The 9,634-nt window shown below is 40.4% G+C and overlaps 1 long non-coding RNA gene across 1 annotated transcript; it reads left to right on the top strand.

The window, feature by feature from the left end:
• Positions 1-417: 417 nt before the first annotated feature.
• LOC148159574 (uncharacterized) lies at positions 418-7,551 on the top strand. The gene is made up of 2 exons (XR_015762806.1): positions 418-859; positions 7,147-7,551. It is a non-coding gene; the product is annotated as an uncharacterized LOC148159574 (long non-coding RNA).
• Positions 7,552-9,634: the final 2,083 nt, after the last annotated feature.

Genomic DNA, 9,634 nt, shown 5'->3' with positions numbered 1-9,634 from the left:
AGCAGCAGCAGCAGCAGCAGCAGCAGCAGCAGCAGCAGCAGCAGCAGCAGAGCAGCAGCAGCAGCAGCAGCAGAGCAGCAGCAGCAGCAGCAGCAGCAGCAGCAGCCAGTCTGATGTCACAGGAGTAAAGGAGAGTTTTCCAACATTACACTCATTCCACTCTTCTGCCTGAGCCATGTCCCGAGGCTCCAAATGAAATAATCTCTGGAACCTAGTAAGTTTGTGTCAACAACAAAGTCAGATGAAAACACACACACACACAAATTGAATACATCCAAGCATGTGCACTGTTTGTGTTTTGCTATCATCCGCCTCTGGAACTGTTCTCGAAGGTGATTGGGTGAATTTGCATATTTTTGAATGTGAGCTCTGAACTCTGGTTATGTGCAGCCCTGAGTGCATGTGGCTGTGCTCTGTCTGACTTCAGGAAGAGGGGGGAGGTACCCCTTGCTTGAACGCAGCCCCCCCAGCAGCTGTCTGACACAGCTGTGGCAATTTATAATACATGCATGCACTCGCATATTAACATATGAGCCCCACAGTATCAAACTCCACTAAGGCCACCAGAGGATGGTACCTTCCTTCTCAGGTTACCGTGGCACAGGCAATGCTAATTAAATTGAATCAAAGTTTCCCGCAAAGGGAAGTGATGAAAATGAGGTAGGAGCGTTTGACACGTCTCTGTGTGCCGCAGCGAGGTAGAAGTGCACACACAGGGTTTACAGAGAGTTCATCTAACAAGCAGCACCGCTGCAGGAGCTCCACGCCTCCAGCCCGTCGCAGCGGGAAGCAGAACCGACCATGACCAAAGAGGAAGCATGGCCGATGGCCTGCAGGAGCTTTACATGGTGGCGCTTGGGTGAGCTAAATTAAAATGACCTAAAAAAAAAAAAAAAAAATCATCTTTAATTATTATTACAGTTATGCCAAGCACATATAGAACAGCTTTGTTCACTCAGGTTGAGTTTTAACCAACGACAAGCTCCCATGTGTTTCATTGGTAAGGTAAGTTTGTTTTATTTATACAGCACATTTCCAGCAACAAGGCAATTCAAAGTGCTTCACTGGAATTATATTTGTGATAGATGAACATAAAATGGTGCTTGTGACTTTCAAAAATCCAAAACGTCGACTCCCTGCATTAGCAGCCAGACTCCTTAATGAAACCAGAGCGACTAACTGTCTCCAGGAATGACCTGATTAGTAAACAGAGTCCAGCTGTGTGAAATGTAACTTCAGAGTAAATCCAGCTGTTCTGACAGAAACCCCAGAGGTTTGTCAGAAAACATCAGAGAAAAAAACGGAATAAAGCAGGAGCACAGACCAGAGATGAATATGGAAAACTTCATCCCTGACCTATAGGTGTATAGATATAAGATAAATAGGTGCAACTACTTTTAAATGACACATTAGAATATAAAGTTAACAAAACACAAGACAATGTTGATTGGGATTCATGTCTAAGCAAGAATATGGATATATTGGCTCATTACTTGTTGCAGATTGTAATGCATCAGACCCCAAAATCTCTGTTTTCACATTACTCATGCAAACACAAATACAGAGTTCTAATAAATAATTATTTTTGGTGATATTAAAATGAGTTTTTGGTGTGGATGAAAGGTCAAAGTGCATACAAACGTCTGGACTAGGCCCAGATTGTGCGACTGCTCAGTGTTCTAGATGTGCCAGTGGCCTGATGTTGCAGTTACTGAGCAATCTGGAGGCGTGTGATCATGTGAAGTACGCCGGTCATGATGGGCTCAAATTCAAACCAAGTATTCAACCCCTATAGAGAATATCCATCTCTGGCTGGGATGTGTATCAAACTCAGCATGGACTGGGTCAATCTTTTCTTTTTCTTTTGGGAAAATAAAAGTGGAAAAATTGAATTTTAAAAAAATATTTTCATACCTTTTTTGTTTGCTATATTATAATTTCTTCTAATATTACTTCTTCTAAACTAAACTACCATGGGTGTTTTTCGTGGTGAGTAACGGTTGTACATGAGGACTGCTGCTCCTCATGCTGCTCCTTACTTTTGCAGGAGGCCGGTCACTCATTTCCATTCTGGCCTAGAAACATCTGTGAACTTGTACTGTAAGGCGTTTTTGAGGAAATCTGGTATTTGGGCATTCCTTTCTTCTTCTCCGAACTCATCCCGTCCTTCCTGCCCCCTCCCGTTTTGTTGGGGCGGACATGCCTTTAGCGCGGCTCTGAAAAAGGGATTTGCATTAAGATGTGGAAAGTTGAGTCAGAGGACAGAACGTGTGTGGGTTTTCCTGTGAATGTGTCGTGGCGACTTTGTGCTTGAGAAGCGTTTTAGAAGAGAAGTTGAACAATTAAAGCCTCAGAGTTCATCTCTTTTTAGCGTAATTGAACAGCCTTTGTTATTTTATTTACAATGCTTTGACAAAGTATTTGCATCTCTCTTTTTTACATTCGGTAATGTTCCATCCACAGAGTTTAGTGTCCGTTATTGTGATTTTATAGGACTGGCCAACGTAAGGTAGAACATATTTGTAGAAGGGAAATCCAAGTCAACTTAGCTAAACGTCATTTTGTTTTGATTGAAGTGACATCATTCTCTTTTTTTGTTGGCTCTAGTGGCCTTTATTTGAAAGTGTTCAGACAGGAAGTGGGATGTGGATCATTAACCCCTGCACCACCACAGCAACACATATCATCATTGTCTTATGTTTACAAACATAACATTTATGATGAACACAAAAGATTCTTCGTGAATGCTTATGACTGGCTAATCTCAAACTGAAATTAATTTAATTAGTTGTCTCAAAACAATATATACTTTAAATAATTTTTAAAAAAGCATCTTCCTTTTCATGGACATAATTCAGCGATGCTAAACCCGTTGATTCATTTCTTTAAGGGTAAAAACTAAATTTCATTAAACTACTGTGTACAATTTTTCTTGATGTAATTTTTATCCATTCAAGAACAAAACACAAAAGCATATACATATAGCAACAATCATAGCTGCATAACATGCAACGTGTCCTTGGCTGGAAAAATCTTTCCTGTCAGGTCATATTCAGCTGTAAGGCTTACTGGTTTGTGTGAGAATTGGTTGTGTGATTAAATCCTCGGCATCATGAATCAGAAATGACGTATTGTCATTTAGCATGCATTTAAAAGGTGACTTGGCCCAATTTTGATCAGTCACTATAAGAGAGTCACCTTCAGCAACAGTTTCTATTGAGCAGTTATTACTCTGGATTTATATGCACCTGGGCCAGAAGGAAGCAGTCTTATGAGTCTATGTTAGGCTGATCTATGTAGAATTAGGGATTAGAAAATACATCACACCAGTTCTACAGTCACTACACTGGCTCCCTGAAGCTCAGAGAATAGACTTTAAAGTACTGTTAGTTTATAAATCACTGAACGGCTTAGCATCACAATACATTAAAGATCTGCTGTTGTCGTAGCAACCTTCCAGATCTCTCAGGTCTTCTGGTTCTAGTTCTGCTCTGCGTCCCCAGAACCAGAACCAAATGAGGAGAAGCATTTGAAGATTGAACTCAGAACCAGAAGGGAAAAAGCATAAATGCTCATTTATCTCTGTTAGTGTCGATCTCATTAATAGTTTTAGATAATCCCAAATAAGCTGTGGTGGTTGTTCTGTGTGTGGTGTAACATTATGTCATGTTTTAAATGCATTTATGTGCAGATGTTCTATCTGTCTACAAAGCAACTTGAGCCTTGGGGACAATAAAGCTGAACTAATCTAATCTAATCTAATCTAATCTAATCTAATCTAATCTAATTATCAATAGAAGATCTTGGTAAAAAATGAAAGTAACATAGGATGGAAATACATCTTGTGACGTTGCAGACACTTTAAACCCACACTTCTGTATCCAAAATGTTTATTTGTCGGTCTGATGTAATATTTTAATATTCTAAAAAAAATCAACTCATGTTTTTATTTACTATAAGTTGAAAATCATGATTAGCAAAAATAAAAGCTAAAAACATCAGTCTATGTGTAAATAAATTCTACAGTACTTCACTTAGTATATTGACATAATGAAATATATGAACTTTTCAATAATATTCCAACTTACTGAGAGCCGCCTCTATATGTGACGAGCCACCCAGTCGCTTTAAAAGTTTAAAACATGTCATATTTTACACTTGGAGTCAGACGGCTCATCACTTCATGACTTTGCCGGCAGTTTCTGCACAATAACAAGAGCTGCATTAACATCCACAGTATAGCTGTGTGAAAACTAGAAGCTAGAACTTCCATTGTGCCCGCTTCATGCCCCCGCCTGTGTGTGTGCGTGCACAGGAATGCATGTGTGCGTGTGTGTGTTTTTTTTTCTTGGCTGCCCGCTGTGTGCACTCAGATTTCATGTTCAGAGGGAATTATTCACTTTGATGTTTTCCGATGCAGGCAACTGCTGATACCCCTATTAGCTCAGGAGGACCTGATGCAAGCTGTGCTGTGCAATTCTCCAGAAAACTGTTCATTTTAATGCAAAGAAGGAGAAACACAGAACGAAGCTGCATTCAAGTGCAGCCTGGGGATGTCAACATAAAAAGACAAAACCACTGTTAATTAAGGAGATAAGGCGCTGGAATCAGCATGGTGATAAAGGAATCGCTGTCCTATGACAAAGTTGGGAGCAGTGCTGAATCACAGAATGGTGGAGGGTTGGCCGGGACCAGGGGGGCTTGGAGCAGAGTTCAAAAAAACTCATCTAGGATTTTCACAGTTAAAAATTTAAGAGCACTTGAAGGAAAAACTTGAGCGACGCTAACAAAGAAGGACACCAAACACAGAGAGACATTTCTCGTGTCAATGACGGAGTTTTTATGAGCCGGAGTCTCTTGTTCTGAGGCTTATCACAGATTTCTGGTTCACACAATGTTGCTTGACAGTTTGTGAATTATTTCCTTGCATTACTTATGTGTGCATAAATAAAGTAACGGCAACATATCGGCAAAGAAAGAAAGAAAACTTGAAGATTAAAGTTTCACATCTTGGGATCAGAATTATCACGTGCAAAGAGAGCAGACGTACAAACGATTCGACATACTCAGTTAAATGAGGTTCATTGAACACAAGACCTTTGTCTTCAGAGACTTTGCATTTGTTGTAATCCTGCTGATTTGTTTGGTCTCACAGAAACACGGCTGAAGCAAGAGGGATTATGTTAGCATAAACGAGACAGTCTCTTCTAATTATTTAAATTTTCACATTCCTCAAAGTACAGGACGAGGTGGAGGAGTGGCAGCCATTTTGCATTCAGATGTATTAATTAATACACGGCCTACTAAGAGCTACATCTCTTTTAATTGAATTGAATATGTTGGTTAATGTTGGTGAAACTCCTCTACATCCAAGAGACGGGACAGACAAGTAATCTATGCACATGAGAAATTAGATGAGAGCATTTCAAAGCATGCGCCCAGAGGTGCAGAAACAACTTTAATAACAACCGTTTATTATTATTATTGTTATCAGTAATAGGAATATTATCAATAGTGAAAAAGCGATGAAGAGTGAGTGCATTTTTCCTGCTGAGGTTGGAGCTGATACTGCACACATATGTCTAAAAGCAGCATCATGCCATAAATATGTTTCTGTTAGTAATAAATATTTCCATTCCATCAATGATGGTGACAATGATGCCAGGTGACCTGGGAAGATTAAGCCAGTATAGAGAAAAGCACAGCTGGTCAGAAACGCAGACAGAGGCAGCCATGTTGGTGCCTTAGACAAGATTAGAGTTCTGAGTGTGAGCTATATTTACCATCAAAAAAATAAAAAAAAAAACCTTTTGCACAATAGTAGAAAGTTGCAAGACATTTTTTAAATAATGAATACTGCTGGTTTTCTAAAATTGAGTTCTTGAAAGAACAGGGTTTCCCAGTGTATTATAAGCCTGGAGGGCCACCAGGCTTTACTTGTGCCCCCACCAGGCTTAGCATTGTTTATTTATTTATTTTATTATTATTTATTTATTTTTTATTATTGCCTTTTTTAAAAGACTTTACAGTTGGTGTTTAGGTATCAATCTTCCAGTCTTCCAATTACACATAACCATCAGGTGATATTTTCAAATTTCCTGTCAACTTTAAACATTTGTTAGCTCAAAAACATGGCGGCCGGCTGGATGAATGACTGACCTTTCAGCCCAAGCACCAGGCTTAACCAAAATTGAAAATATTCCTTTTGTCTCTTTTCCTATTGATCATAAGTGACTTCAGGAGATTTCTGCAGCTGCAGGAATCTGTGACAGTTGGGCGTCGTCCATACGTTCACATCTACAATGTTCGGTTAAGTAGTGTTTCAACTTGCCCCGTGTGTGTTTGTGTGTGAATGCTTTTGTCTCATGTATATCTGTGTTGGACTGCACTGGACTTCCCACATCTCCAGGTTGCTCTGTGTCTCTCACCTCATGGCAAATGTAACATAGTTAATATTGTATAGAATTCCACGTGTCATTACTTCCAAGTTTGGGTTCATGTGTAATGGGTGAAACAGCACCCCCTCCTGGTGGTTGGCAGTAATAAATATAGTGAAAGCAGACATCTCGTTGCCTGTTCATGAGAGACGGGCGGAAGGTAGGTTCACTGAGCTTAACACTTTGGTAAAATGTTCTGTTAGCTTGATGCTAACATGACATGTTATTCCTCGTAAGGTGCTGTACCCTGTGATGAACCCGAGTCCTGATCAGTCCATATTCTGTTCCGAACAGATAAACAACATTTAATCTCATCCTGTCTCCTGGCCCTTATTCACACAACGCAGAACTGATTTGAACTGAGCTAGTACTCGATCACAAATTATCGAGGTTACACAGGCAGTACAGATAATTAATAAAGTTCTTATGCCACATCGCACTTCAGTGCTTGTGGTAGTGACAAGCACTGAGGGCTTAGAATAGTTGGTGTTTAACTTCAACAGTAAACACCGAACAAGTCCCATGCCAACAGAGAGAGAGAGAGAGAAAAAAACAAACATCTGCGATTAACACTTTATCAGCTCCACAGTCGGCCCATTGTTCTGCAGTAAGAAGGCCTAATCCTGCTCTTAGCTTTTGTGTTTTTCTATCCTGCTGTAACTCTGAGCTTGATGGTTTTCCCTTTGCATGTCTGGAACTTTTTTTTCAGTTTCGCTGGCACTGACTCGTCTGCGGCATGAGGGACCGAAAAGACGCAACCATGAGCTCCAAAACCCCGATGTGACGCAGCCAGAGTCAGCCTCGAATCCCCTCAGAGAGACGGCGCGGCTGCTCCTGTTGTGTACATGAGAGTATTATTTGCAAAATGATAAATGTTATAGATCCAAAGTTATGCTAATGATTGCAAATAGTAGCTCTACTGTTATTTTTTGTTGTTGTTGTTTAAGGCCTCCTGCTGTGATTAACAAAAAGAGGCTGCTGCTGTGGTTGACCTGATTGTTTGGTGAAGAAGTGAAACAGCTTTTCTTCCACAAAATTAACACATTTGAGTTTTGTATGAACTCGGAGAATATCTCTGTCACGTTTATAAGTAAAGCTGAACCAGAAAACTCTCTGCGAGGGCTTTTTATTTCAAGTGTGTTGAGAACCTACACCTCAAAAACTACTCTGGCATTCTGTTTATTCACCTATTTATTTTTGAGCAGAGCAGCCATGACAGTAGCACCTTGCAGAAAATGACCAGGCAGTCTGCTTACCGTGGACTGCCACTGAGAGTCACACATGCCAGTTTGTCCAAGCTCCGTGTTTTCTTTTGTTTTCTTTTATTTTTGTGTCGTGTAGTTTGGCAGATGCCCCCATTGAAGGTGTCATTGAAATGTGTCCCTGACTGCCAATTAAGCGCTGCCTTATTTGCCCGCTGCGGTGACGCCCCTATTAGCACCGAACCAAACCGGCTCCGACCGGCCAACAGCCGCGGTGACCCTCCGGAACTCCTTCGCTCCACCGTCGCGGAGGGAATCAAGACCGCAGGTGATCACTGGTAAATGGCAATCACCGGGCATTTAATTATAGTGCTGCGGGCTGATAATGGAACAACTGGCACTTTTACCCCTAAACCGCCTCGGATTCATTTTATAATGCCTGCTTCCTGCACATTAACCGGCAGCTTCAGACGGCCGTCCTCCTATTCATTTGATTGCTTATCCATCTACCCCACTGCGTCTCGTCTCAGACTCCACTAATGAGATTTTGAAGGAATCTGAAAAGTGACACTGAGGTTTAAGGGCCTCCTGAATAAGCTGACGAAGAGAGACGTTTGTTGTTTCCACTCATTACCGGTAAGAGACATGGGAATGGCTAGTTAAGCACAGCACATTATTATGGTAACAAGTCGATCCTTCGTCATCCTCTGGTGTTTGTCTGCATGACAAGCGGCTCCAGAAAGTGTAATAAAACTTCATGGTGTAAAAAAAAATAAAAAAATGAAATGAGAGCGTGACAATTCGCCTCAAAGCTGCTTTTCTCCACATACGAGATTTATCCAGGAAATTCACATGAAAAACAAACATTTATTGATTACTGATCATAACAATCAAAAATTCCTGAGACACTGAATTTTAGGTTTCCAATATGCCAACAACAACAATAATAACATATTCCAACAAGCCATATTCATCAAAATTACAATAAAGGCTTGACACATTTTTGACGTACTTATACGGGAGCTGCAAGATTTAGCAATGTGTGCCATGTTCTACATTTAACAAGAATCTCCTACTTCCTCCCAGTGCTAACCAAAACCAACCAATCAGAACCAGGAGGAGGGTCTTAGCGCTGTCTGAATACTAAGGCTGGTTAGCATAGCTATAACGTTTTTTCTGTAACTGTAAGCTGTTTCTCTGCCGTTTAGCGTTTAGCACATTTAGCAGCATTGATTGACAGCGCTAAGACCCTCCTCCTGGCTCTGATTGGTTGTTTTTGACCGGAAGTGCTGTAGTACACAGGACAGAGGTGGTGGAGATTGCTCCTTTCACCGATTATCTGTGTCATATTACACTGTTACAACATGGTGACAGAATTAACAAAGATGTAAAAATTTTTTTATTCTAAATGTTATATACTGCAGCTGTAACAAAACCACACAGTACATTTTGGTCTCCTTTCCCTTTTTTAAGATGTTTTGCGAGGTAAGGCAAATGTTGTTCGCTGCTTTGCTAGTGAACAAGCTAAGCAGCATCACCTCTCAAAAGCCAGTCCTGGCTGAAATCCAGCATTCAGGCATATTGTTAGCAGAAACCAGGAAAACTGCTGATCTTGGTCATACTAATTTTAGAGCGATTAGTTTACCTTTTGCATGCTGGTAGCGCCTGATCTTTCTCCAGCACTTGTTCATTCATCCATATGCAAAACATCTGGAGAGGAATAATGTTCTCCTTTTAGCTGCAGGCAGATAAAAAAAAAAAAAAAAAAAACAGAAATAGTGTGGTCCTTGTGTTTAATGTATGAATTATATGCATGAAGTTTTTTTTTTTACAGTTCATTTGAATTTCAAAGGAACTTTGGATATTAAAAGAATAGGTCAACAAGGTCTTTAGCCTTAAAAAGGAAAAGCTTCAAAGTGTTTCCTGTTGATCTGTAGAGATTCAGTGAGGATGAAAACATGGAAAACAAACCCAAACATGATAGACCGGATTGAT

The sequence above is a fragment of the Poecilia mexicana genome, unplaced genomic scaffold, assembly GCF_051168715.1.
Source record: "Poecilia mexicana isolate PSO_F unplaced genomic scaffold, ASM5116871v1 scaffold_5, whole genome shotgun sequence".
In the NCBI taxonomy this organism is placed as follows: domain Eukaryota; kingdom Metazoa; phylum Chordata; class Actinopteri; order Cyprinodontiformes; family Poeciliidae; genus Poecilia; species Poecilia mexicana.
Note: the sequence above shows the minus strand (reverse complement) of the source record. Positions and strands in the feature narration are given on the sequence as shown.